The 27,212-nt window shown below is 45.5% G+C and overlaps 1 long non-coding RNA gene and 8 other non-coding genes across 11 annotated transcripts in view; all 9 read right to left on the reverse strand.

Annotated features, from left to right (window-relative positions):
- Positions 1-26,670, reverse strand: part of LOC147683992 (uncharacterized) — a 79,061-nt gene extending 52,391 nt beyond the window's left edge. The window contains exons 1-10 of one of the 3 annotated variants that reach the window (XR_015300976.1): positions 26,303-26,670; positions 25,983-26,035; positions 24,808-24,867; positions 24,030-24,052; positions 22,916-22,938; positions 21,665-21,726; positions 20,847-20,900; positions 19,367-19,411; positions 18,701-18,735; positions 17,078-17,552 (exon numbers count right to left, since the gene is read on the reverse strand). This is a non-coding gene — a long non-coding RNA (uncharacterized LOC147683992). Of the gene's footprint in view, positions 1-17,077; positions 17,553-18,700; positions 18,736-19,366; positions 19,412-20,846; positions 20,901-21,664; positions 21,727-22,915; positions 22,939-24,029; positions 24,053-24,807; positions 24,868-25,982; positions 26,036-26,302 lie in introns of those variants that run through there. The other 2 variants (XR_015300977.1, XR_015300978.1) reach the window with 2 other exon arrangements.
- LOC147684001 (small nucleolar RNA SNORA63) lies at positions 17,836-17,962 on the reverse strand. The gene has a single exon (XR_015301890.1). It is a non-coding gene; the product is annotated as a small nucleolar RNA SNORA63 (small nucleolar RNA).
- LOC147684002 (small nucleolar RNA SNORA81) lies at positions 18,801-18,971 on the reverse strand. Its single transcript, XR_015301910.1, has one exon. It is a non-coding gene; the product is annotated as a small nucleolar RNA SNORA81 (small nucleolar RNA).
- LOC147684003 (small nucleolar RNA SNORA63) lies at positions 20,471-20,596 on the reverse strand. Its single transcript, XR_015301893.1, has one exon. It is a non-coding gene; the product is annotated as a small nucleolar RNA SNORA63 (small nucleolar RNA).
- Positions 21,295-21,420, reverse strand: LOC147684004 (small nucleolar RNA SNORA63). The gene has a single exon (XR_015301895.1). It is a non-coding gene; the product is annotated as a small nucleolar RNA SNORA63 (small nucleolar RNA).
- On the reverse strand, positions 22,421-22,641 carry LOC147684005 (small nucleolar RNA SNORA73 family). The gene has a single exon (XR_015301902.1). It is a non-coding gene; the product is annotated as a small nucleolar RNA SNORA73 family (small nucleolar RNA).
- On the reverse strand, positions 23,024-23,243 carry LOC147684006 (small nucleolar RNA SNORA73 family). Its single transcript, XR_015301903.1, has one exon. It is a non-coding gene; the product is annotated as a small nucleolar RNA SNORA73 family (small nucleolar RNA).
- Positions 25,817-25,888, reverse strand: LOC147684007 (small nucleolar RNA SNORD2). The gene has a single exon (XR_015302027.1). It is a non-coding gene; the product is annotated as a small nucleolar RNA SNORD2 (small nucleolar RNA).
- Positions 26,106-26,177, reverse strand: LOC147684008 (small nucleolar RNA SNORD2). Its single transcript, XR_015302029.1, has one exon. It is a non-coding gene; the product is annotated as a small nucleolar RNA SNORD2 (small nucleolar RNA).
- Positions 26,671-27,212: the final 542 nt, after the last annotated feature.

The following is a 27,212-nucleotide window of genomic DNA, read 5'->3' on the forward strand; positions in this document are numbered from 1 at the left end:
CATACTTATTTAAAAAATTACTTAAATTAATATATTTAATTTATAATATTTAAAAACGAAATAAATATTTTTTTATAATTAATAATAATTAAATCAATTATAAAATATTAAATAAAATGAATAAAAAAATAAATACTTACCAAAACTTACGATGTAATAGTATGCGTTGTAATAGCATCTGCTATGTAATGCCATGCGTTGTAATGGCATGCATTGTAATGGTATTTGCGATGTAATAGCTGCGTTGTAACAGCATTACGTTGTAATAGATGCGTTGTAAGAGTAACACACCGTGGCGGGCGGATGCAGAAAAAAAAAAATGTAAACGCTCGTTAGGAAAGGAGTTATACACTTATCAGGTGTGAAAAAGTAAGGTCAAGGTATGACTTATGCTAGACAAGTCGGGCTGCACAAGAGGGGCAGAAAATTAAAGCCTTTGATGCAGCAAAAGGCAGAGCGGATACCTTTGAAGAGCTGCTGGAGGCACCAAGCTGGGGAACAGATGGCTGGCTTTGATGTGCACGCGCTTTTTAGGTCAATGCACTTTCGCATTGAGCTTGCTTTTCACGGGCACGGCATCAAATCGCCCGTTTGGTTAAGCTCTCGATAAGCCCCTATATCTCTTGCCAGCTCAATGCGCAAGCGCATTGGCAGGCAAGACCTAAAAAGCTCCTAATGGGGGATCAAACACAGAAAGTGATGAAAGCACAGTGGGCACAGTGGCAGTTTCTCCACAAGGTGGTGGGGGGGGGGAGCGTCGCCCCACTGCTTTTTATCAGTGAAGTTAATGAAAAATAAGTTAATAACTCAAGTTATCACTTTATTTTGTCTTGATGTCCAGCAGCTTTGCAGGCAGGGCTGTTCTCACAACAGGCGGGGCGAGTGGTGAGCACACTAATGCGCATGAACGTTTGGCCAGCCGTCTATGGTCAGCCAAACAGCAATGCATACTCTGCAGGTTCTCCATGAAGGTTGCATTACAGCCTGCGGGGAGAACATGCCCAGGCTCCCAGTCAGTCTGCGTGCCAAACCACAGCACTCAGAACAGTCAATGCAGCAAGGCAACTGAGTGTGACATGAAATCCATCCAATCTCCAGCAAGGACTGGCTCGAGTATTATATACAATGCTGTCTCCCGACACCGTGAGAGCTGCCTGTAGTGAGACCGCAAGGGAAACAGAAGAGGAACAAAAGATGCATGACAAACTTGCTGCTGATGTAAAGATGACAAGTGTGGTAGTCTGCTCTAGGCACTTTGCAGTGTGACTTGAATATAACCCTCCATCGCTCCGAGAGGTCAATAATCCTGTGATTTTTATAAGAGTGCCTGCACCAGTAAAGTGAGGGTTAGAGGCAGGCAACTGAGCCCCCTCCCATGCAATTAGCCTCCAGTTCACCTCCTACGTTTCAGTGCACCCCCTCGATTTGCCCCCTCCCTCCACTTCATCGCCCCATCTCTTGTTAACCCCTAAACCCCACCGGATCTACTTTTTAGGCAGAGCCTAGCAGCACACATTCACTGGGAGGCATGCAGTAGTCAAAGATGCTGTGGAAGCCTCTCCACCCATATTTGATTGGCTGGTGTCATTGGCCTTGGTAAATGCTGGCTTCTAGTTAACCAGTTGGCTGCGCCACTCGTTTTGCAGAAGTGCAGCACTTCAGCAAAACGGGTGGGACCAGCGAGGTAGTACTGCCAATGGCAGCATGGATGGGGTTAATAATGAGGCTTGTCACTCCTTGTTACTACCCTGTCGCCATTTGTTACCTCCCATGACTGGATCTTTTACTTATGGCATTAGACGGCCCCTTCATAAGTCGGTAAGCACTATTATTTTATTTGAAGAGCGCGGCCCGCTTTCACTTTAGCGGGTTTTATTAATTTGCCGCACTGGAGCTTTTCTATTCTCTAATCTAACAAGCATTTGCAATAGGGCTCACATTTACACGAGTTTGAGCTATTGACTGTGTTAAACAGAAATAAAAATAAAGGCATTGTTGGCAATCAGGCATTGTTGGCAATCATTTAAAATGCCAATAGCTTAAACTCGCGTAAATGCAAGACCTATTGCCAATGCAAAGGCTTGTTTTTTTAAGCAGCCCTGTAACACGGGCCCGCTTTCAATCACTTTGACCCGGCATTATCTAGTGCTGCGGTTCCCAAAGTGTGCGCCGCGGCACCCCGGTGCGCCGTGATGAGCAGCCAGGGGCGCCGCAGCGCGCCAGGCAGGATGTGGATGATATACATTGCAGCCCAACATGCGGGGGGGGGGGGGGGTTTAAAACGCCACCCTCAGAATGGTCTGCATCCATGCGTACCGTACGCACGCATCCTACTTAAGCTGCGTAGGCTCACCATTACTGCCTTAGCAAGCTTGGAGCATAGGAGGAACGTTGCTGTTGATCCCCGTGTTGTGCTCTGCTATGCCCTGCCTCGCCTGACCCTGTGGAACAAAAATCGGTAAGTAAGCTTAGTTGTAAACTAATGCTGTATTTACACTTCTGCAAGTATTCGAAACAGTAGCAAGCGTAGTGGCGTGCCTCCAATGTTCAATTTCACTGGGCTCCACATGAAAGGCCCTCGCAGGACACTGTGGAAATATGGATTTATTTTATTCTTATGAGACATTTCGTTTAGTGCTTTGTTTCGAGCACGAGTTTTACCTGGATCAGTACCGTGTGCACGGTGGAGCGGAGACTGCATTATGGACACCAGGATGGGATGACAATCGAAAGTAGGTTTACATTACACAGTATATAGGTTATGTTACAAACGTTTGCAATTTAAGGCCTTGTGAAATACTTTCATTTGCCTAAAATCAAACGTTATTTAATGATTTGCTGAAGTGCAGGAGCCAGAATTACAACCGGAGTCCAATAGAGCAAGCCAGTTTTTTTGCAGAATTATATGCTTATTCTGCATAATTGTATGCACGACTCTGGATGCTACAGTAAGGAGCAGAGGACCAAATCATAATATGGGGGTCACAGTTTTGGCATCAGAAATGGAAAACTCAGTGGGAACATTTTCTGAATAAGAATAGGTTTTTGGCAGTGGAGCTCTCTGGAATGGCACAGAGGTGGGTGGGATTCACCTGGTAGAAATAGTCATGCAGGCTCAAATGAATGGGTCTCCACTTCTGCAGCATATTTATTTTATGCGTTTTTATATAGTGCAGATTTTACCCGAAGGTGTCAGCACTTCACAATAGGAACAGTAATGATACATGAGGAGAAAATTACAAGTGACCAAATTACAAAAGCAAATGTTAAGTTACATGAGGCAGTAACGTGAGCAAACAAAATACTAGAAGTAGCAAAAGGTACGTCACAGGGGGAAAGTTACGTGTGAAAGTTACAAAAACATAGAAACTACAAGTAGAGGTATAATACTGCAATAAATGGCAGACACTCGAGCACAAGAACAAACGTTATGTAGGCAATTGTGGCACTTGTGCAAGTATCTAAAGCAAACAAAATGTAAGAGGCAGCAAACAGTGTTGCAAGACAAAAGTGTGCATGTTACAAACGAGTACCAAACACCGGTAGAAGGATAATACTGCAATAAATGGCAGACACTCAAGCCACAAGAACACACTGGAAGGCACTCCCATAATCGTGGAGAAAAGAATTTTCTGTACTAGGTCTTCCTTCAGATAAATATAGAGGGCGTGAGTTAAATTTGGAAGTGTTTTTGAAGGAGAACTTTAAGGTCAGTTCTGAAGGCCTGGGAGGAGGTGGTGGCTCCCGAACACATGCAGACAAAATGGGTTTTCTCTGAGAAAAAGGCCCAAAGCAGGGCGAGTTTGTCACTCCCTGGTGAAACTAGACTCTGGAAAATGGAGTGGGGCTGATCCAGGGGCCACCATGTCCCAAGGCGCCTCCGTGCAGCAATACTTTGATGAACATGCTCTCTGTTCATGACTCCAGTCTATCTGTGGCTCAATGCTGTTCTGCTGCGCTCCATTGCTTTATGGCAGGTGCCACGCGCAGTGCATGAAGGCTCTTTATTAAGGATGTTATTTAGTTTTTGCACTAATGCAAGCGTTCTGCACTTGGTCCTTGATGCCCTGTTTTGGTACTGACTGCTGTGTGGTAAGCATGTGGTTTTACCAAATGCTGTTCCTTTGCAGTCCATCTATCCCACACATCTCTTCACTCAATTTCAGTGGGAGAGGCATGGGCCCTCTCGACCAGTAGTAAGGCCCACCAGGATGTTGCAGATGGCTCAAGCCCCCTCCGGGAGGGTGGTTTAGCCCATCATCAGTAGAGAGCAAAAAGTATTAAGGGACAGAAAAGTCATCAGGGGTTGCTGAAATTGTGCCCAAGTCTTCACAGGTCACATGTGTTGATCCAGTTTGCTACTTCATACCTTTGTGAAGCTGGTTTCTCAGCAGTTGCAGTAATAAAGTCCAAATATAGGGCAAAAATTACCCTTGAAAAGGAAATGAGTGTTGCGATCTCAAAAATAACTCCAGGATTTCAGGAGCTATGTAAGGAAAAACAAGCACATCCATCTCACTAGGATTTGTAAGGTAAATTCAGACACCGCTGTTTTTCCTGTTCATTGACAAAGATTTATTATACAGAAGTTGTGTGGCCCAACAAAGTCTTGTATTGTTTCTCACTTAAAAGTTTTTATTAAACAACTGTTATCTTATTTTGTTACAAATATGATTATAATACCTTCATTGCGTCCCAATTACTTTAAGGAAGACAACAGGAAGTACTCCCGAGGTCGGGTTTACATCCCCGCCCACCGGTAAAAAAAAATGGTGGGGAGCCACGGGCAAAAAAGTTTTGGAAACCACTGATCTAGTGTCTTTCAACCCACCCGCCCCTTCCTGAAGTAAAATGAAACTAGAAAGTTTTAGCAAATTAAGTCATGTGAATTCCAGGAAGCATATAATGTGTGCTAATAGGCTGAACCGGACAACAGCACATCTGTGTTACATGTCATCTGTACTAAAGCCACCTGATGGGTTGTTTTGAAAATCCTGTTTTATTAACACCACAACCACCAAAATCACCAACAGTACCACCTTTGGGATTCCATATAAATGTCTTGCAGACAATAGGCTGTCTGAAGTGAAAATAGAAATATTTGTACTTTATATTTATGTAGTGAGGCCAACTGGCAGGGGTGCAAATTCTGGACAAAAATGTATGCTTCACAGATGTAGTGGATGTCATGCAATAGTATATAACTAATAATGCAGTCCAAAAGGGATCCGTAAAAGGAATGATTATGGACATAACGCCAAAATGACAGACCGTGCATGAAATTTATGGACGGTTGTCACCCTATATCAGTGGTCTTCAAACTTTAATTCCATGCCCCTCCAGTGTAGAAAAACAGTTCGCCGCCCCTCCCTCAAAATATTTCAATTATTTTATTTAACTGGCAATGTTTAAATAGGTCTAGACTTATTCAAATATTGCAGCTAAGTTCTGTCACTGTTTTAGAAAAGCAAACAAATAAACGATTTCCAAATATACTATTCAGGTGAGGCAAGTCCTGCTAATGTGCAAAGGATCCAGTGTGGTTATTCGAAATGGTAGTGTGGATCTTGGAGAAAATTTGATGTCCCTTTCCTTTTGACACCTTCGCCAGGATTTAAATGACAAAAGGATGTTAATGATGGCCCATTACAGGCAGGCTTACTGCTAATTTTTTAGGCTGAAAACTAAGCCGAATGTTTCTGGCCAGAGCCTGGCGCCGCCCCTGGGATCACTTGAGGCCCCCCAGTTTGAAGACCTCAGCCCTATATTTATGTGCTGCCCTTTTACCATTAGGCTGTTGATTTAGACAATCATAGCAAGTCATCTGCTCGGTTCCCAATGCTGACTAATGTGCACATTAACACATGGGTATATTGGTTACGAGTTAGGCATTTATACCAGTATCCCTATTTTTAGGTCTCGCCTGTCGATGCGCATGCGCATCGAGCAAGCGAGAGTATTGGGACTTATCCACTCTTTACCTAACTTGCAAAGAATCGTGGCGATTCCTTGCAGTGCCCGTGACTTTTAAGCTCAATGCGCATGCGCATTGAGCTTAAAAGCGCGTGCACGTCCGTCTTGGTTTACCCGCTCCGCCCCCTCCCCTTCCCGCCGTGTCGCATTTCTCCTCCCCCCTCCCCTCTCTTCCCTCCGTCTTGTTTGGTTGTCCCTCCCCTTCCCGCCGTGTCGCATTTCTCCTCCCCCCTCCCCTCTCTTCCCTCCTTTGCCGCAGATTGAATAGAAACTATTGGTTTAAAGTGGCATATATTCTGGAAGTACTACAATTTAAGAAAGAAAAAAAAGAACACTCACTTGGCAAAAGTCCTACTGTCCATGAATTTGTATTTTTAAAGTGCCTTCTGATATTTCTGCTGATACTTGGCTTTAATAGTTGATATACTGAAAAGAACCCTAGAAATGGGCCTTTTTTTCCCCTTCATTTGCAATCCGTGGAAAAAAAATACAAAGAGGAGAATCGCAGCACTCTATTAAAATTCTAAATAAATAGATGGTTGCGTAAGAGCTTTCCTAGTAAACTGCTTGTGTGTTTTCTGTTTTTGTCTGGACAGTACTGTTTCTAAGCCATGTTATAACGTGCATCGGGCTAGGAATTAACTAGTCTGACACGAGGGAGACATACTGTTCTCTGTGGCAAACCCAAGGAGCTATCTCGCCAGCTTTTTAAAAGGGGCACCTTAAAGAAACAAGTGCACAACAGTACTGAGTATTATTTAGGATTGAGAGAAACACAAACAACGATCAAAATCTGCAAGACGCCTTCATTCACAGCAGCACCGTGTATACCAGCAACACTTTTAAATGCATTAAATCCTATATGTCTTCGCGTTAAGCCAATAAACGTTCATTGTGCTACATTCTGCAGCTGGAAAAAATACAAACAGCACCCTTCTCCTCCCCAACGACTCACTTTACCCTCCAACTTTGGAAACAGGATGTAAACTCATGGGTGCCTGTTAAATCCATCTCCCAGACCCAATTTTCGGTCACACTTACCGGCTGAATGGAGCTGGCCACGAGTGTTGTGCTGCTCCGATCTCGTGGGTGTGTTGTGCCTATCTCCCACCTTCCTGCGCCTGTACCCCACCCCCCTTTTCCCCCACAACAACCCTAGCAGGTCTAGCCTCACACCTCCCTAACAAACCCCCTTCATGTCGAGCAGTTGTTGAAGCCCCTCCCACTGACAAATGGGGCACGAGGCCTTCTGTCTCCCTAAAACAAACACACATCAAAGACCGCCCCTTCAAACAAGCGGTTTCCTGGACGGGTGAAGAAATAGGATGAGGAGAGGAGAGACATGGGGGAGGGGGAGCGGGAGGGCTCGTGCAGGCACTTGATTATACCAACACGAAGACTGCGCTGCACCTCGTGCCACATTGCACCTCATTAGCACTCTCTGGAGCGCCACCTGGCTCACCACACCGCCGCTGCGCTGAAGGCTGGAAGTAACACGGCACAAACGCACTCAGTGGGGCCGGCCTGCTGTTTGCACAGCACCTCGTGTACACAGACAGCCTCAGGGCGCTAGATATGACAGACCGCGTCCACGACAAAAAGGGAAAGCGTCATATGTCCATAATTAATTTACTAATTCCAGAATGGGTTTATCGTTCCCAACATGTGTGTCCATGTGGGCACAGATACGAAAGCAATGTCAACTCCCTTTGAAGGAAAGACCTGACACGAGGAAGCAGACAACCTGAGGAAACTCAGACAAAAGACAACTGGAATGAGAGGGAGCTGGCAGACTTGTTACATTATGTTTTGGGGATTTGTCGAGTGCACAGCTCAACCAAGACTGAAAGGTTTTTTGGTCATATTAAATGTTTTGGATTTTATCGTCATTAATATGTAAACACACACATGTATTGACTGTGTATTATTCATGTTTAGATTCATTTTAGCTAATACAGCCTGCATTTTAAAATAGCTAACGTCCGGTTGCCATTTTGTTACAAAGGCGTGCGCATTTTTTTATGAGAGAAGCTAAAGTACGTATTATCAAACACAATGTATTTTGTTTTCATTCCAGTGTGAATTGTTTTCTTTTACGCGATAACTATAGAATGACCTATTTAGTTGCACCGGTACACCTGCAGAGTACAAGCTAGTATAACGAATCTTGTTTTGTATCAGATAACTAAGTGTGAAGGACGTTTAGAGAAGCTGTATTTGGGGGGCTACGGAGCTCTACGTGTTATCTCTATGCTTTAACCTGATTTGAGCGTTTTATGGTAACCGTGAGTAGGTGTATCAATTGTTAGATTTGTTGATTTAAGCGAGAGCAATGTACAAGATAGCTCAGAAACTTTTTGCAGACATGCTTTGTCCACTTTTGACATAACTTAGAGTAGAGTAGGGATTAGTTAACTGTTCCCTTTGAGGTGACTGTATGATAATTCATCCTCTGGCTTATATTGTATCACACTCACCCTCACCCTCACACAGTGCTCACAGCCACCAGTCAGCCTCCGTCCTCGGTGCCTCCACACCATTGTTGCTGCGTAGCAGGATCGGTACAGCGCTGCCACCTCACCTCAATGCTGTAGGTCAGGGCGCAAGGTGCGTGTCCCAGCGGCCACTCCAGCATTCAGCACCTCCTCGCCTCACTGCCTCGGTCTGCCTCTCACCTTCGCCGGCATCAGGCCTCCGCCCGCATCCCATAACTGCCATCTTGGGAGCGTAGTGCACCACAGGAAGGTTAAGGCGATCTCGCCCTCCAGACTTCTCCCCCAGGACTGCCGCATCCGCAGTTTTCCGCTGTGAGTCTGCACGCCGAATCGCCTCCCAGCCGCTCACAAACAGAGTGCACATCTCCCGTTGCCGCAGCCGGTGGAAGTCTCCCCCTCAGTGCGCTGCCGTCATTTTAGATGCGCAGCGCCCAGCGCTCAATCGGGTGATTTTGCTGCACTTACACCCTTGTAACAGCACCAATGCGCCCCAGCAGCAGTCCAGCTCATGCACCAGGATTTCCGCAACCAGTTTTGCAGTAAGGGGCCACCTTAGAATCGCCAACCCCCTCACCCTCAACCCCTCACCCTCACTCACTCACCCTCAACCCCTCACCCACCCACCCTCAACCCCTCACCCTCACTCACTCACCCTCAACCCCTCACTCACCCTCACTCACCCTCAACCCCTCCCCCTCGACCCCTCACCCTCACTCACCCTCAACCCCTCACTCACCCTCAACCCCTCCCCCTCGACCCCTCACCCTCACTCACCCTCAACCCCTCACTCACACTCATCCTCACTCACCCTCAACCCCTCACTCTCACTCAGCCTCAACTACTCCCCCTCACCCTCACTCACCCAAAACCCCTCACTCACCCTCAACACCTCACTCACCCTCAACACCTCACCCTCACCCTCAACACCTCACCCTCACCCTCAACACCTCACACTCACCCTCACTCACACTCACTCACCCTCACCCTCACTCACCCTCACACAGTGCAATAGTTCTCAGACCATTTCAGTTAGAGCTTTTAGAAATGTTTATGGCTTCTTTTATTTGTAATACTTTAGCATTGGCTACAGGAAACAAAAATGCTAAACATTTACAAAAAAAACCCATAAACAATTCTAAAAGCACTAACTCTAATGGTGCGAGACCTATTGCATTTCCAATGCTTGTTTCAAATTCACAGCCATATCTCCTGGGTACACCTGGAGAAAGGGTTAGTAAAGCTAATGTTGGCAAAGTATAGACCACAGCTCCTTTTAGTGTTACTTGCTTCACATCAAAGATGAAGAGTATCCTGGCACCTACTCTGTTCCCTACAGGCTTGCTTTGTCACGTGGTCTCACCATTTAATTGCACCAATATAAAATACGTTCAAGTTCTTGCATTCCAATCTCCATGATTAAGCGTGAAATTTTTAAAATACACTAGCCTTGCATTATTTTTTTGCCTGCTTATAGGTAATTTTGCATTAAAAGCAGGTTATACTGTAAAGGCTACCTAGACACGTTTCTTATTTCCAGTATGCTGCAACTAGTCATTGGGATGTTAAAACTAAGTGGAAGAAGGCGTAAAGGGGTATATTGCCACATGCAAGTAAGCAGGAAACAGGTTAAGATAAGCAGGGGGGTGGGGAACGTTCTAGCTCCGGAGCACTTACTGGTAGTGGGGACGTTCTAGCTCAGGTGCACATATTGCAGCCCAACTGGAAAAACCAAATGAAGCGCCATGGAAACATCAACACCCTCAGTATACATTGTGGACTAAGGACCTGGGATTCCAAAATGGCCGACATCCCCCGTGGTGAGCTCGACTCTATGTAGGACCCGAGTGCACATCTACAAGTCCTTCAGGCCGGACAGGACACCTTCATTGTGGACAGGGACTCTCCTATAAGACGCATCGGAGAGTCGGAAGACCATGGTTACAGAAAACACTTGAGGCACTACATTCGTGGACCACAGACTCTTATGGACTTTTCCTTCTGTCCGGCCCGCCATTTTGCTGCTGCTCTCGGCCGTTTCTCTCTTGTCCCCGGCTTGTCTTCTTGCCCATTCCTTCGTCTTTTACCCTTTTCCCTCGTTTCCCCCTTGATGTTCCTCAAATGATTCCTCCCTTTTTAGGTCTCGCCTGTCGATGCGCATGCGCATCGAGCAAGCGAGAGTATTGCGACTTATCCACTCTTTATCTACACTGCAAGGAATCGTGGCGATTCCTTGCAGTGCCCGTGACTTTTAAGGTCAATGCGCATGCGCATTGACCTTAAAAGCGCGTGCGCGTCCGTCTTTGTTTACCCGCTCCGCCCCCTCCCGCCGTGTCGCATTTCTCCTCCCCCTCCCCTCTCTTCCTTCCGTCTAACTTCCTTCCGCGTAACACCGCCGCAACGGTCACATCACTCGTCTTTTCTGCTCGGATTGTCTCCCTCCTCCAAGCCCACCCCCCCCTCCCCCGGTAAGACTCCACGCGGTTTGCGTCCCTCGCGCAGCTCACCCGCTCCGCCCCCTCCCCTTCCCGCCGTGTCGCAGCCTACAGCAAGACTACGTCTCAGTCCGCCGCGAGCCATGCTCATCTACCGGGCTGCAGGCACACTGATCCTGCCAGTCATTCCCACAGGCCGGTCGCAGCTCCCTCGGTGCCGCCCGTCCTCCAGCTGCAGAGCACAGCGTCACAGGCGCTGACCGGCTCCACAGAGTGCCCGCCTGCACAGGAGCAGCTCACAGCCAGCGGCCTCCCACATCCTCTGCAGGGCGGTCCTTGCCGCTTCCATCTAGGCCGCGGGACAACGCCTGCTTCACATGTACGGTGGCAAGCCTATTTTGTGTGCTCAATCCCCTACGAAGCACAGGTCAGCTTCTCTAAATTCTAATTATTTTGTTTACTGTGATACTCGTAGAATACTTGATAAATATTTCTCTGGTAGACTCTGGTAAACTCTAGAAGATATTCTGTTCAACTGCGCATGAGCTCAGGAGAAGCTGAGCCTCCAGAGAGCACGCGCAGTTAATATTTATGAACTTTTACTCTGACAAGGTATCGGAACAGTCTTACTTGTATCTTCTGTAGGAAGACTAATTCTTGCTCGGAAAATCTTGCGACACGTTTTTCTTATTTCCCTATCGAAACGCGACGTGAAGGAACACCTCCTATTCCTCAAAATGTTCAGGTGAAGTGCGCAGCTCTCAGCGCGCCTCACCGGTATCACATGAATCTTCCAATTGGGCTAGAACGCTGACCTGTTTTCTGTTATGGGACACTTTGCCGCCATGTTGGAATCCACCCTGCACCCAATGCTGTTTACAAAGTTTTGACAACGCAGCTACCACCATTCCTCTCTTTTCCTTCTGGACATTTTTCTTAGTATAAGACCTTTTAGCGGGGGACCTCAATCCCCTACGAAGCACAGGTCAGCTTCTCTAAATTCTAATTATTTTGTTTACCGCAGCATATTGCTGTTCATTAGGTGGCAGCCAAAGGAGCTTGCCTAGAGCGCAGCCATCTTCACGCAAAGCTAGCTCCATCCCTCTGTGTCCGCATATTTACAATAAAATACAAAATAGCCCTTCCCTGCCCTCCGTTTTGTTTCAGCCCTTCCCTGCCCTCAGTGTTGCTTCAGCGCTTCCCTGCCCTCCCTGTTGCTTCCGCCCTTCCCTGCCCTCCCTGTTTCCGCTCCTCCCTGCCCTCCCTGTTTCCGCTCCTCCCTGCTGCTTCCGCCCTTCCCTGCCCTCCGTGCTGCTTCCGCACTCCCCCTCAACCCCTCACTCACCCTCAACCCCTCACTCTCAACCCCTCACCCTCACTCACCCTCAACCCCTCACTCACCCTCCCTCACTCACCCTCACCCACCCTCCCTCACCCTCACTCACACTCACCCCCTCACCCTCAACCCCTCACTCACCCTCAACCCCTCACCCACACTCACCCTCACCCACCCTCAACCCCTCACCCTCAACCCCTCACCCACCCTCAACCCCTCACTCACCCTCAACCCCTCACTCACCCCCTCACCCTCACCCTCATGCTAAAGATTTACAAAAAAAACCCATAAACAATTCTAAAAGCACTAACTCTAATGCTGCGCGACCTATTGCATTTCTAATGCTTGTTTGCTTTGCCTTCTCTCCCTACCCTTGATTCCCTCCCTTGGTGTTATGACTTCTTCCCCCCTACAACCCCACTTAAGGGAACTCTGCCTGAGGATTTCTACTATGTGTGCTTATTTTTGTTTATAGGGATAACTCTTATCACTAGTATTTGCAGTAGATCTTTGTACCTAAGATCAAAGCTAAGCTTTGTAACTTTAGATCTAAGCTTGGGTAGTCGCTGAAGTCCTTACACTATATACCACCCCTATGCGTCTTAGAGTTTAACCAGTCATATCCCTTCCGATGTGTATGCAGTTGACTCTGATCACTAGTGTTTGCAGTGGACCCTTGTACTCTCTATCACCCCTATGTGACCCTTAAAGAGTGTTTCCAGTCATATCCCTCCAGTGTAGATAGGATACTAGTCAGAGTTATCTTCTATGTGATTTTTAGATTGTATCCATGTGTATCTCCTCCCTGTGTTTAGAGGTATAGCTTTAACGACTAGTCGCCTGTGTGACTGGAGTATAGCCAGGTGTATCCCTTCCCTCGTGTGAAGAGAACCCTATTCACGAGAACAAAAAGAAATGTGTTCCTGAAATGTGTAACGTAACTGTAAATAAAACAAAGCACATTTGTACTTGGTGAAATTAGACCCACATGACTACACCAGTCCATATCTAGAACTCAAAATTGACAGGTTACTTTAAGTGGCTAAGCACGGGAGAAACCAAACGTAGCCTGTGTGATAAAGAGCAGGGACCAGAGTAAAATCCTATTCCTTGAAGGGCAGTGATAACTTCGGACTTCCACAATACCTACTTTGTGAGAAACCATGTGAACACTACAAAATGTTAAACAGACCCCCAGGATATTGCGGCATGGATTAGCAAATTTAGCGGCACAAATATGGAAATTTAGCAGCATTTCTGCAGCACTTTATTTTACTCGTAATCCTTCATTTTCAGTCTGAAATCAATGGAAACTGTTTCAGCAGAATATTCCACTTTGCAATAGGCATGTCTGCAGCTCTACAGAAGCGCAGCTCTACAGAAGCACAGCTCCAGTCCTAACCTCGCGGGAGGGGGCTGGATTTCGCCCTAGGATGTTCTAGTGCCCATGTGTGTACCCTTGCTGGGGCACTGCTGCCTCCCGGATCTGAGAGGCAGGACACCTCTTCCTCAGGCACCCTAGGGCACAGGATCGTAGTGGCTGATCAAAATAAGTAAGACAGACTGCATAGGGAGGTCACCTCTTGCTTTCTGGTTATTTCTCTAATTTGTGTAAATGTACATTATCAGGTGCAATCTTCACCTTTAAAAAAGGGTAGAGCATATTAATAACTTCTTCAAATGCTCCATCAGGTGCTCAATGTCCATTGAAAGCACCACCCCACCCATGGACTCATCTGCACTTTAATCTACAAATCTCCTAAAACTTAATTGTAAATGGAAGCCTTGTCTACCGACCACGATCTACCTTCACCAGCCTCATCACGGACTTCATTGCTCCCGCTTACAATCAACTCCAGAGCCTTCATACTTCTCAGCGACCTCAACTTTCACCTGGAAGATAGAACCGACCCCTGCTCCACAACACTCCTTGAAAGCCTCAACAACATTGGACTAACCCAACGAGTAACTGAACCAACACACATTGCAGGACACATACTGGACCACATCTTCACCACAAATTATAGCATCAAGTATAACTCCACATCGCCATTCATATGGACTGATCACTGCATCACCCACTTCCAAAACAACACACCAAAGGTCAACATGACCACCAATGCCAGCCTTGGGATCCTTAGCCCAGATCAACCAAAACCCCATGGATTACCTCAAAGATATCACCAACTTCATTAACTGGGTCAAACACTGTGGAGACTCCCATCAAACACAATAGGCAAAGAAGCCTTCATCAACAGCATTGCACCCTCCCAAGAACTCTGCAACAACCTATCAAACTTCTTCAACCACAAAATCACAAGCATATAGCTAATTCACACACCTACTAAGCCCTAGCGATCTCATCACCAGCCTGCCCATCACCAACCAAGACAACCGCATGGGGAAACTCGCACCAGAGAAGGCATGGACGATCATGAAATCCATCCATTCAGGAGCAACACTCAATCAGGATTCAGGAAAAACCACAGCACCAAAACAGCCCTCATCACAGCCACAGACATCCAGAGCATCCTGGGGCAAGGGGAGACAGCAGCTCTCATCTTACTCAACCTCTGTGACATTTGATACAGTCTTCCGAACCATACTCATCAGAAGCCTTCATGAGATCTGCACCTAAGGACCCGCACTCAAATGGATTTGCTCCTTCCTCACAGAAAGAACCCAAGAGTCAGACCAATGTGCTACTATAGGCCAAGGAACTCTTTTAATTTGAAATATTTGGTAAACGCACATATCCACCCTTGCTTGCATACACTTGTGTAGCAAGGAGGCCATGGGCCCTGGTGCAAGCAAAGGCAATAGGTCATTTGACTGCTTTTGGAGTAGTAAAATGCAGCATTGTCAAGACTCAGTGGGCCGTCAGAGCTTTGGGTCCCAGTGCCACGGCACCATTGCTAGCGAAGCTCATGTTGGCATACATAAAAAACACTTGGATCAGAAAACCAGGCTCTGAGCCCACAATACATGAACTTATTTTCACAAACATTAACCGAAAAATGCAGAGAATTATTGAAATATGCAAATTTCTGTGCACTTCAGTATGCTTTTCCAATGTGCTGGGTACATTAACAGAGTGGCTGTCAGAATATATGTTTTACTCGATCCTACCCTTTTTAGTGTTGTATTTTTCTCTGTTAATTTGAAGTGCAAAGATTTATTAAAGCCTTTCCAATAAACACATGGTTAGACATAAAAGGCTATTTCTTTATATCTCTGCCTGTTTAAATTATTCCTGTGCAATTATTAGGCGAGGTGCTGCCAACCTGCTAGCACCAGTTTCACGTTTAGCAAGCCCTGTGTTTTTTGTAATTACTTCCACCCTCTGCGCGCTGGGACACGTAAACCCATCCTTAAAAAGGGAGAAGAGTTCCAGTTTTGGGGAGGACTCTCAGTCTTTGGTATTTTCAGTCTTGACAACAGGTAAGTGGGCAGAGCCAAAAAGGCACAGTGATATAAACTGGTTGGGGTAGGGGGCCGAGCCACAGTTCCTCATCCATCTCAAACAGTGCTGACCATGCCGCACCACTTCCTAATTTCCCTCACAACTATCTAAAGGAGTCGTCCAGTACCACTTGTATTGTGCTGAGACCAACACTTTCAGAATATTGGCACTGAGAGGAGGGGTGGACGCACTGTGGCACCCTCAGAGGTGATCAGCTGAGAGCACTCCATTGACATCAGTTCCATTGGATGGGATGCGGGAAGTCATACATAACAAGTCACTGTCCAAATGAGGTTAAGCAATGAGCATCTTGTCACTGCAAGGCCAGAATCAATGCCCCATATGGAAAAACTATTGTTCCCACAGCGGTGTATTACCCAGTTATTGCCTCGGGGTAAAGTAGGAGAAAATAGCCTTCAGATATTCGTAATAGAGTAGCCAGCATCTTCGTGGCCAAGCAGTGCCTCAAAAAAGGTGTTTTCTGATGGCAGAACCTGCAGCCTGCTTTGCAGTTATGGATGGTGGCAAATTCACTATCAAGTGGCTTTCTAAGAATATTGGAAAGCCTTTTCTATTTAAGTAGAACCTTCTGAAACAGGTGTGCCACGCCCATTGGATTCAAAGGGCTTCAGCCCCCCCTCCCCACCCCCTTGTGTGTGTCAGCCGGGATGAGACAGTTTCCCAGGCGCAGACACAGCCGCACCTGAGCACTCTACATGTCTTTTAAAGACCTTTTATTTGTTAATGAGGCTTTGATGGTTGTTACCCCTTCTTAGGGCCCCTGCAGCTCCACTCGGCCTTTTGCTTGCAGAATCAGACCCCCACCGAAATTTGACTCTAGGTGCCCCTCTGTTCTGACATTTACTGCGAAGCTTGGCAGCCACAGGGTGCAAACGAAGTCATCAATAGGTTCCACTTGCCAGGAAGAAACTGATTTTTTGTTCTCTTGACACCCCACTTGCAAGTTTTGTTTTGCTTAACTAAAAATAGGCTGCGTGTGACACAGTAACAAGTCAGTCTGCCGGGCATTAGATTTTTGACATAGTGCTCCCATCGAGTCAGCAGAAGCACTGCCAGGGGGTGGGGGGTGGAGTGAAGGTGGAACCGTCACCCCCCTAGTTGAAGACCAAAAAGATTTGCAAAAGTTAAGAATTGAATTCATCCCATTAGGCAGCAGCTATTTTACGGCTGCACGGTGACACCTAGTGACGTGTGCGCTCCATGGCACCCAATAGGAAGCCTTAATTATTTCCTTAGTTCAGGGAAGACACTTTTTAGCGGCCAAATCAGCAAAAATCACTGTCATCGTAATCTGCCGATTTCGTGATTTTTTCGTGAATCGCGAAATGCTGGAGGGTCTGGTTAAACTTGAGACAAGTCTTCTTGGAAATGGTTTATTGAACATTTAAAATGAGTAAGCCACAATGCTAGACATGCACATGTTTAAATGGTCTGCTATTAGGTAGGTCCTCAGCGTATGGTGCATGTTCTGAGTGACAAAGATATTAGAGGAAGGCAACTTAAGGTGAATGCTTCAGATGGTACAGGTGGAAAGACATACAGATGAATGCCACACCTTTGATAGAAAGAAATGACCGAAGCCTAAACAAGTTAGTCAGATCAACTAGTCTCTGTAGCAGTTGGTTCTACAAAGTAGTCTCTGCAAGGTCAGTCGAGACTTCCAACACGAGAACAATCTGCCAACTGTGGTACTGGCTGTCATCTCTTGCCACGCAGATCTAAAGTCTGAAATCTTCAACATAACAGCAATGCAGAAACCTGTGACATCCAGTGGGGGCAAGCATCATATGCATCAGAAGTACGCTTCCAGTTGGACTCCCAAGCCAAAAACTCTGCAAGAAAAGAACAGACAGTTCAAGCTGCATTGCAGACTCAAAAGACGGGCTGCTGAAAGCACGGCAAGAAAGTTTCTAAAGTGTCAGTGTGGGGGTTGTGGCCCATGCTGGTTTAATGCACTCACATTTACTCAGGGCAAACCCATAATATTGGAGCATTTGGCTATACTGTACAAAAATGACACATTTTCTGTCATTTTTAAATGCACTATTAAAGTAAAATAAGCATGTGTACAGTCAGTTTCAAAGTGGTGGGCTGAATACTGAGAAAGTAGTCGCCATGTACGAGACCAAGCGTCCCTGTCTGCCGTGGAGACAGAACAGACAGGGATAGTATGAATCAATTTAATGTTTGCAGGGGGAACGACAATGTAGCACTTGGAGCTAAATTGTAACTTATCCTGCACCCCAAATGGGAGAAATCACAATGTTAAATTAGGGCCATGCAGTGGTGCCGGTGTTCTGAGAACCATTGTATCCCCGTGAGTGGCTGCACCCCCTACGTCACGGGCGGAGAAGGGTAGACAACGGCCGCGGGGTCCTTGTGCCAACATTGATCACATCCGAGCCGCCAGCAGCCCGAGGCGGTGTACGTGGCTGGAACACTTCAAAATTCATTTTAATTAATGCCAATTTAACCACCATCTATCTGATGGAGATTTGATTACAGCAGGAATGGGAGAGGGGTCTGAGAAGAAGTCCGAGTGAGGCCGATCAGATGGACATAGCAAGGAAAGGCTAAAGAATTGAGGACACTTACTGGGGATACGCTGAGAGCTGTCAGAAATGGAATGTGTTAACACGTACATTTCAAATAAATATGTAGCATCTTTAATGCGGGGCAATACCGGCCTGCAGGGGGGGGGGAACGGAGACGGGCTGTGTATAGAGGTCGGCACAAGGAACCCTCTGGCGCGTTCTGCCCGAGACGCGAGCCATGTTCGAATAAGCATGCACAATGATGTCACGGAATGATGGTGGGCGTGGTACTACGCCATCGGCCGTAATATGCGAATGCGCAAAACACAGGGGGGGGGCACTGCCTCACGGGGCAGCGGATTATGGAACACCGGGACAGACATGGACATGGGAAAACAAAGGCACTGGGGTATTGTGCAAGTGAAGCAAGCTACGGCCGTGCTTACCAAAAGTAGTCTGAACGTCCAAAACGCTGCACATCCTAGAAGAAAACAAGACCATTAATATCAGAACAGCCACACTTTCATAGTACACAGATTTTTACACAAGTGTTGCACCACCTTTGAGACTTGGGCACTGGACATTAAGAAAGAGGTCCGCCCAGGTCACCTCAGCTGGTGCTTTTACTCTCCTTCCTGTATGTACCCTGCTAGCATTATTAATAAACTAGGAATAAACCTAGTTGGTAATTTTAGCACGGTGCTTTAACAAGAAGTCAATATTTAAAAACTCAATCACTTGTCTACATCCCTCTACAAAACACGAGTTAGTAAATCTTTGCTTGCGGACCAGCACAACTAACCACCACAACATCTGGCGTTAGTACTACCAGGCTTTACACAAAAATAGTGACTATGCCCTTGAGAAACACAAGGACAGGTGTGCTCCTGGGCTTCAAATACACAATAGTTTCAACTTCAGAAGTAAGACTATTCCATCTAAACCCACCCCTCACACAAAGCTACGCATTAGAGTAGATGCAAATACACCCTTCTCCAATTTTACAAACGGAGCTATAAAAATATTGGAGGGAACCAAGGAACATTGCAATCTCATCAGGCCAACATTGGTCACAAGCACTTGGGGCATGTCAGATTATTCAAATTAGCTACCTGAAAGAGTGTACACATTGGTTCAAAACATCTTCCCTTCAGGTCCTTGGGAGAAGAAAGAAAAAAGGTTACCGAAAGCCATAAGATATCCAAATAATCGTGAATTTCAGTGTTTGACGTTAAAATCAAAGAGGGAAGGGCCAAGCGACGAGTTAATTTTACACAAGCTGCATCTACTTAAGCTGCATCTACTTACTACCTATAGTCATGGCCTAGCTTGACAATGTGATATTGAGGCAGTCAATGATATTTAAATAAATATTGAGTATATCACCAAGTGACTGCATAATTAACTTTTAATTTTTAGGAAGGTGGCCATGGTTTCCACCAATCTCCTAAACAGTCATTGGTCTGTCTTGAATACAAAATAGAATTAAGGAGTTAAACAGGCGAGATACAGGCCATTAGTCCACCAACTTCCCAAGCAACTGTCAGGCTTCCGGAAAATACATTTACCAATCTAAAGTGGTGACAAAATAAACATTCCAGGTATGCAGTGGCAGAACATTCTGCAAGCAAGGACTAACTCAACATTCTTGCAGAACGCAAACAAGACACCAATGGTCTTTCATGACAAACAACCCCGTCCCCTTTCCCCCCAAACCATGCATATATTGTGTACTTCGAAGTAAGTTAGGTTTTTGTTTATTTATTCAAAGTTTTATATAGCGCAAACAAGATCTTAACAGATATCAGAGCGCTTCACAGGGGGGGAGTGGGCATAATAATTGGGTACAGTATAGTGAACGGTAGCATAATAGGATAAGTCATGTGCTAATAAGATACAGGTAAACACTCAGATAGACAGTAAAATAAGGCGGTGCAGAGTCTTTGATCTAACTAAAATAGAGATCATGAAATAGCAGAGAACACTCAGACAAAAATATAAGACGGTGCTGAGTGAGCTAGCTACAATACAGTTCTAGAGATAACAAACATTCAGGTAGACATGATAGGGCGGTGCAAAGACTTTGTTCCAGCTGCCATAGAGATCAGTGTTCAGCTTGAGTGCGGTTCAGACTTAGATACAAGCAACCCACTTTTTGCAGGCCAATGAACAGAAACTACGTGTGCCAATAAGCAACCCACATTTGTTGGATTGAAGTGTTTGAGACCAAGCGTCCCTGCCTGCCGTTGCATCAGAACAGGCAGGGATAGTAGGAATCATTTGCTTTGTGCAGGGGGAACGACAACACAGCACATCAAGCTGGGCTGTAACTTATCCTGCATGGGTCATTTAATTCCAAGTTTAAAGCACCTCGGTAGATACCCAGAGAGCAGATACTTGGCAAGTTAAAATATTTAATAGAAATACAACCTCCTAGTAACCCACAACAGTTATCCCTTTGGCATTCAAGAAACAGGAATAGGAACCAGCAATAGATACATTTCCCACAGGCTTGCAAGGTGAAACCAGTCTGCAAGTTGATAATAGCCACTTTTACCGTATTACAGTAGTCTATCCAGATAAAATACTTACCAGTTGGCATACTGTACACGTCGCCATCACAAGACAAGTCTCATAAAGTGCACCCTTCAGAGGAAAAGAAAACCTTAATTTAGCAAAACTGGCAGGGGCTACAACATTGGCAAACATGTCATACAGGGCAAAATTGAGCATAAGGTGGGCACCAATAAAAAAACTACAAGGCCAAGACTTCCGGAAAATACATTTAAGAATTGAAAGTGGTGATAAAATAAACATTCCACGTCTGCAGTGGCAAACCATTCTGCAAGCATGAACCTCAACATGCTTGCAGAACGCAACCAACACACAAATTGTCTTTCATGACAAACCACCCCAGTTCCCCTCAACCCATGCATATACTGTACTTCTAAGCAAGTAGGTTTGTTTCAGCTAGAGTTTACTGTTCAACCCACGTTTTGCAGTCCACTGCCAATATGCAACCCACATTTGTTGGATTGAAGTGTTTGAGACCAAGCGTCCCTGCCTGCCGTTGCATCAGAACAGGCAGGGATAGTAGGAATCAATTGCTTTGTGCAGGGGGAACGACAACACAGCACGTCAAGCTGGGCTGTAACTTATCCTGCCTGGGTCATTCAATGCCAAGTTTAAAGCAGCTCGGTAGATACCAAGAGAGCAGATACTTGGCAAGTTAAATACGGCATAGAAATACAACCACCTAGTAACCCACAACAGTTATCTACAAGGAACAGGATTAGGAACCAGCAATGGATATATTTCCTATAGGCTTGCAAGGTGGAACATAAGCCTCCGCAAGTTGCTAACCGCCACTTTTACCGTATTACAGAGTCTATCCAGATAAAAATACTTACCAGTTGGCATACAGGACCACGGCACACGTCGACATTACAAGACAAGTCTCACAAAGTGCACCCTTCAGATGAAAAGAAAAAACAATTTAGCAAAATTAGCAGGGGCTACAACATTTGCAAACATGTCAGATACAGGGAAAAATTGGGAACACGGTGGGCGCCCAATTAAAAAACTACAAGGACAAGTGTTGGCAAAGTCAATAGGTCTCTCACTTTGGCAAGAATGAGCTATTTACTTGTAAAAGCGATGACTAACTCAGCTTTGGCATCGATGTGAGGGGAATTGTGGGTTGAAGTTAGTTGTGAAAATGTGGCCTGAAATTGTTTGGGCCTGGAATTATGTGGAGTGAGATGGTGTCATTTAGTGAATTTGTGGAAGTGGAGTTTGTGGGATGTTCGGTGTTGTGGTGGATGTATGCGTGGCGTTGTGTTGAATTATGTGATTTGTTCTCGAAATGGCGTGGAACAGTGCGGCTTTGAGTGGAATGGATTGGAATTGTGGCATGGGGTGCGCATTTATGTGGGTTGTTGCCATGTGGCGGAGTGGTTAAATATGGAAGCAAACGGGTGCACAATGTTACCCAAATGACAAGTGTCGAGACAAAGTATATAAAGCATTATGCATGGTTGAAGCAGCCATGCTAACATAGCAGATGTTTCCAAGCACCAACACCCCGAGCCATAGGTTACTCAAGTGTCCCTTCTGCAACCACTACAGATATACACAAGCTTATGTAGTGCCAAGTATGCAATTGGAAGTGTATCCTGCATGGTTTGTCTCCTCAGTCATGGTCCGAGGACTCTGAGAAGTCGTAGGAATATACAGGATGCAGCTCAGCAACCCAAGGGCTGCAAACAAAGCTCGCTCTTCAACGACGTGGAAAGGGACTGTACGTCATGGGCCCAAAAGCCTACGCTCCCATAAGCCACTAGGACAGAGCTGAGGGAGAGCAACCTCCCCCAGGTATCCCCGTTGGGTCACAAATGGCATTACACCCCGCCAATAAACAAAAAGAAATTCTATTGCATTAAATGGAAAACAGTTAAACTAAACTTAAATTTGTATCCAAGCTCAATTGACCGAAACCTAAAAAAGCATTTATTCACTATGCGGCAACCCTTGACAATAACCACAGAACAGCAACACTTTAGATATCTAAATTACACAACACCCATGCCATCTTCACTCAAGCACGAAATAGTAAATTGACTAGATGTAATTACACTAGGCCTTTGGGACCTACCACTTACCCAGAAGCGTGAGGATCGTTAAGCTAAAGAAAAAAAAAGTACAACTATTAGTACAAAATATTTGCCCTCACCCCAGCAGCAAAGGGCTACATTTTACCACATACTGCATTGTGTACCCTGCATGGTTTGTCTCCTCAGTCATGGCCCGAGGACTCTGAGAAGTCGTAGGAATATACAGGATGCAGCTCAGCAACCGAAGGGCTGCGAACAAAGCTTGTTCTCCAACAGCGTGGAACGGGACTGTACGTCATGGGCCAAGGGCCTACGCTCCCATATGCCACTAGGACAGAGCTGAGGGAGAGCAACCTCCCCCAGGTATCCCTGCTGGGTCACCATTAAAATTATATTACCAGCCAAATTAACTAATCAAAACGAACAAGCCACAGCCAACCCAAACTTGTTCAACGTTCAGTGCAAGCGTAGTTTTCCAAAGGAAACCTCCTGCTACTGTACACGTTAAGGATTTCCCCAAAATTGTACCACATTATCGTCAAGGTTACTAAAGCGCCTTTTTCCTGCAGTCGTGCCATAGCACTATCACATTTCAACTCTACCGTTCAGATCAAGTTAAGAGATTGCGCGACACAATGTGCCCGTTACTAAATGATGTACACATTCTGACCTAGCGACTGTAGTGTACCAGACAGGTAAGCAGTTGCGATTCAGACGTAGTACTATGGCAAGTCTTAGTTTGATCGCCACTAGGACATCTGGCTCTTTGCTATGAATTTAGTACACCTTCGGGTCTTTAACTAAAACGGGAAACTATTTAGTACACGTTAGGGTCTAACTAAAACGGGAAACAGACAATCAAGGTACCCGATGGAAACGAAACACTTGCTACAAAGGCAGCAATACATGCTCAACGCAAGACACTAATGTGATGTGGAAGTGCCATGTTGTAAATAGAATTAGGTAAGTAGCAGGACAAGTCTTCTTGTAGTTAGGTTGTATTTATTAAGTTACTAAGAAAAAGTTAAGACACAGAGCAGTAGTTCCCCACAGCTGACCAGACCAACTGCCAGTAGTAGAATCCCCAACACTACGGATAGAATACAGAGAAAGGACTAAGGAAGCTAAGAAGCAATGTAAGAATGTACAACATGCCACTTACCAGAATAGGCTCAGACATTACTCCTATTGGAAAAAAGAAAATCCGATTTAAGAGAAGACACTGAAGAAAGATACTCATCTATTCTATGTTCCCACAACCCACCAGGTTAGATCCACGAGAGCAAACTCATGGGGTATCCAGGTTGGGTCACAGGGCACGCAGAACAAAAGAAACATTCAAACTATAACATTCCATCTTAATCACCACACACGCTTGACATATTGCCCTAAGGTGATAGCTATTGCAGAAAGTTTGCGGCACCGAAGATTTGAACATGCGGTGGGGCTGTTAGTTTTGCTTTTACCTGCACATGGGCCTCGTGGATATATTTATGTGGGATATAGTATAGCGGAGATATCCCTCCAGGGGTGATTCCAGCGCTCTACAAATTCTCCATTCATGGTCACAATTACCAGATTTGAGGCAGTACTGATGTAATATGAGGTGAGGGAGAGCAACGGAGCGGGAGGCGCGTTCGGAGATACAAGCCAGAAAAGAAACCAATATAAAACGATGGGTGTGAACAAAGCCCACATGATAGATGGTCACTGCCACCATGTGGCACTGAACAAAAGTCTTCACAACAATGATTTAAAGCACGATGGTCTTAATTAGCATCTCTGAACAGCATGTTGGCCACAAAGTAGTGATGAACTACAACTGTGTAGTCATCGTGGAGCGTGGCCTTTAATATACCCCATCAAGAAGTCTGTAAAGTTCAAGAAACGTTACAGAAATGTAGTCTTTTAGGGGAGGTCCGAGGTGGGCTGATATTTACCTGCAATTGTGCTGTGAAGTCACTCTAGAACGAACTGCGCTTTCTTCGGACATCGTAATGCTGTTAAAAAAAAATACAGGAATAAAAAAATTAGTGGAAAGCCTTCAATACACATGAACAAGGAGAAAATGTCCAATGTTCGAGAACAAGCGTTCGTCCAATGAAGTGGCAAAGTGGCAACAGCAAACGGAAGGGAAGTGGTAAAGTGAGGCTGCACAGAGCTGTGCTACCTTATGAAATATAAACGCCCAATATTAGCAAGTAGGAAATAACCCACGAGTATTACAGAGCGCACAAATCTCCACATTGGACACCTGCCTTCTAAACTGAATCCGAAACTTATCCTAAAGTAGAAGTTATTTTAAATAAAAAGTATGAAAACCAAGGACCGTTATTTGAGTCACTACCACAGAATTACCATAAACATGAAGCTAGTTTAAAGGATATTCAGGTGCTCAAGAGTTTATACACACCGTATACATTTGCCAATTTGAGCTTGCCTTAATAAAGGAGCTACCTAGCATGAGTTAAGCGCTAAGCAACGCATGTTTAGTGGTGTAAAAAAAAAAATCTACGGGCGAGTTCAATTTTGCCGCAGAGCCGGAAAAAACGTGGTTTAAGTGAGGCTGCACGGAGCTGCGATACCTTATGAATTATTAACGCCAAATATTAGCAACTGGGAAAATGCCCATGAGTAATACTATACTATACTGAGTGCACATATCTCGTAAACCGGACACCCGACAAGGATATTCCGAAGCGCTAAAGAGCAAATTCTAAATTGTGTTGCTACACAGTATGAACATGCCAATTCTTGGTCCGGCCTCAAAAGTATAGTCGAGCTGAAGGAGCTACCTAGCGATACGCTAAACACTAACTCTTTATTTACTCTTGTTCACAATAAAATATTCACTCAGTATGCATTGCTCAGGCGAAAATCCCTTTTCACCATCACCCATAATTACGCCATGCACAGTATGGTGTGTTACCTGGACGGGGGTAGGGGGCAAAGTGATCAGCGTAAAGTTTTATCACCATTTGGTTGTCTGTCCCGAAAGATGTTTAAACCATCATTTCACTTTGCCCAGCCTCATGCGTTGTACCACCCTTCACTGTCCAGGGTATGTTTTTGCATCAGTGGACTAGTTAAACGCCCACAATAAAGAGCGAATTACCTGCATTTCAGCCTTCACTGATCTTGTGTTCCATTTCGTCCGAAAGTCTACCCCTGTAGGAGACAAAGCGGCCATTAAATCCGTGTTTTTAACAGAGACTAGCAACACACGTCAGTTTGTTTTAAGTGATCAGCGTAAGGTTTTATCACCATTTGGTTGTCTGTCCCGAAAGATGTTAAAGCCATCATGTCACTTAACCCTCCTGGCGGAACACAGCATTTCTCGTCTGATTAAATAAAACCGACCGTTTCAAAGTTGCAAGACGATACGGCCAAGTCGAATAAACTTTAGTTCAGAATGTCCCAAAAAAAAGTGCTTACCAGAGACTGCGCATGCCGATAGGCTGATCCAAGCTCCATACAAGTTACTCTACGACACTCCCTTCAGAAAACAAAAACAAGGAAAAAAGTTAGACTATATAAACAGTACAGGCGAACATAGATTCAAGCATCAACACGAGTCCGAGACGTGACATCTGGAGTAGCTCTGCAAGACCCACTTTACATCGAATTCTAGGTGTCGGCCACAATATAGTGATGGATTACAACCGTGTAATCCACTGTGGAGAGCGGTCCTTGATCTGCCCCTTAAGAACTGACTGCAAAGTACGAAGAACTTTGCAGCAATACAAGTCTCTAGGGATAAAGAGAACCAAACTGGTGCAGCACACGGTTGCTTACATTTTGAAGCAACGAAGTGATGGAGGTCTAAACTGGCCATCATGCTCAAGCACAAAAAATGGCGTCTAGGGCGCGCAACCACGTGACATAGAGTGTGCAACGAGGCACACATTTAACAATACAACTTTTCCTTAAACGTGTATATCTGAAACATTGAAAAACAATGTGAGGTTTGTTACCACAGATTGAGTTTTTCACCATTTAATATTACCTGCAACTGTTAAGAACGGCGGCGCCTGGTTCCGGTTTGCTTTCTTCAGCCACCATGTCAGCGAACTGGAGAATAAAAATAAAGCGTTTTAGTCGGAGATCACAATTCGCTTAGGCCAAGTTTGCGAAAGGAAAGCGTGTTTGAGACCATGCGTCCCTGTCAGCTATGACACCACAGCAGGCAGGACTAGAGTGCTCTCTGCAGCAGAGCCGACAGCCTGGCAGTGTTACCCCAGACCAAAGCACAAGCAAAGATTGCACAACCTGGCAGCTCGCAGGAACGACTAGGTTTGACGGTTCAAAGAACGCAAGGGTCAATAGCAGCATTAATTACAGGATC

This window comes from Lissotriton vulgaris, chromosome 11, assembly GCF_964263255.1.
Source record: "Lissotriton vulgaris chromosome 11, aLisVul1.2, whole genome shotgun sequence".
Lineage (NCBI taxonomy): Eukaryota > Metazoa > Chordata > Amphibia > Caudata > Salamandridae > Lissotriton > Lissotriton vulgaris.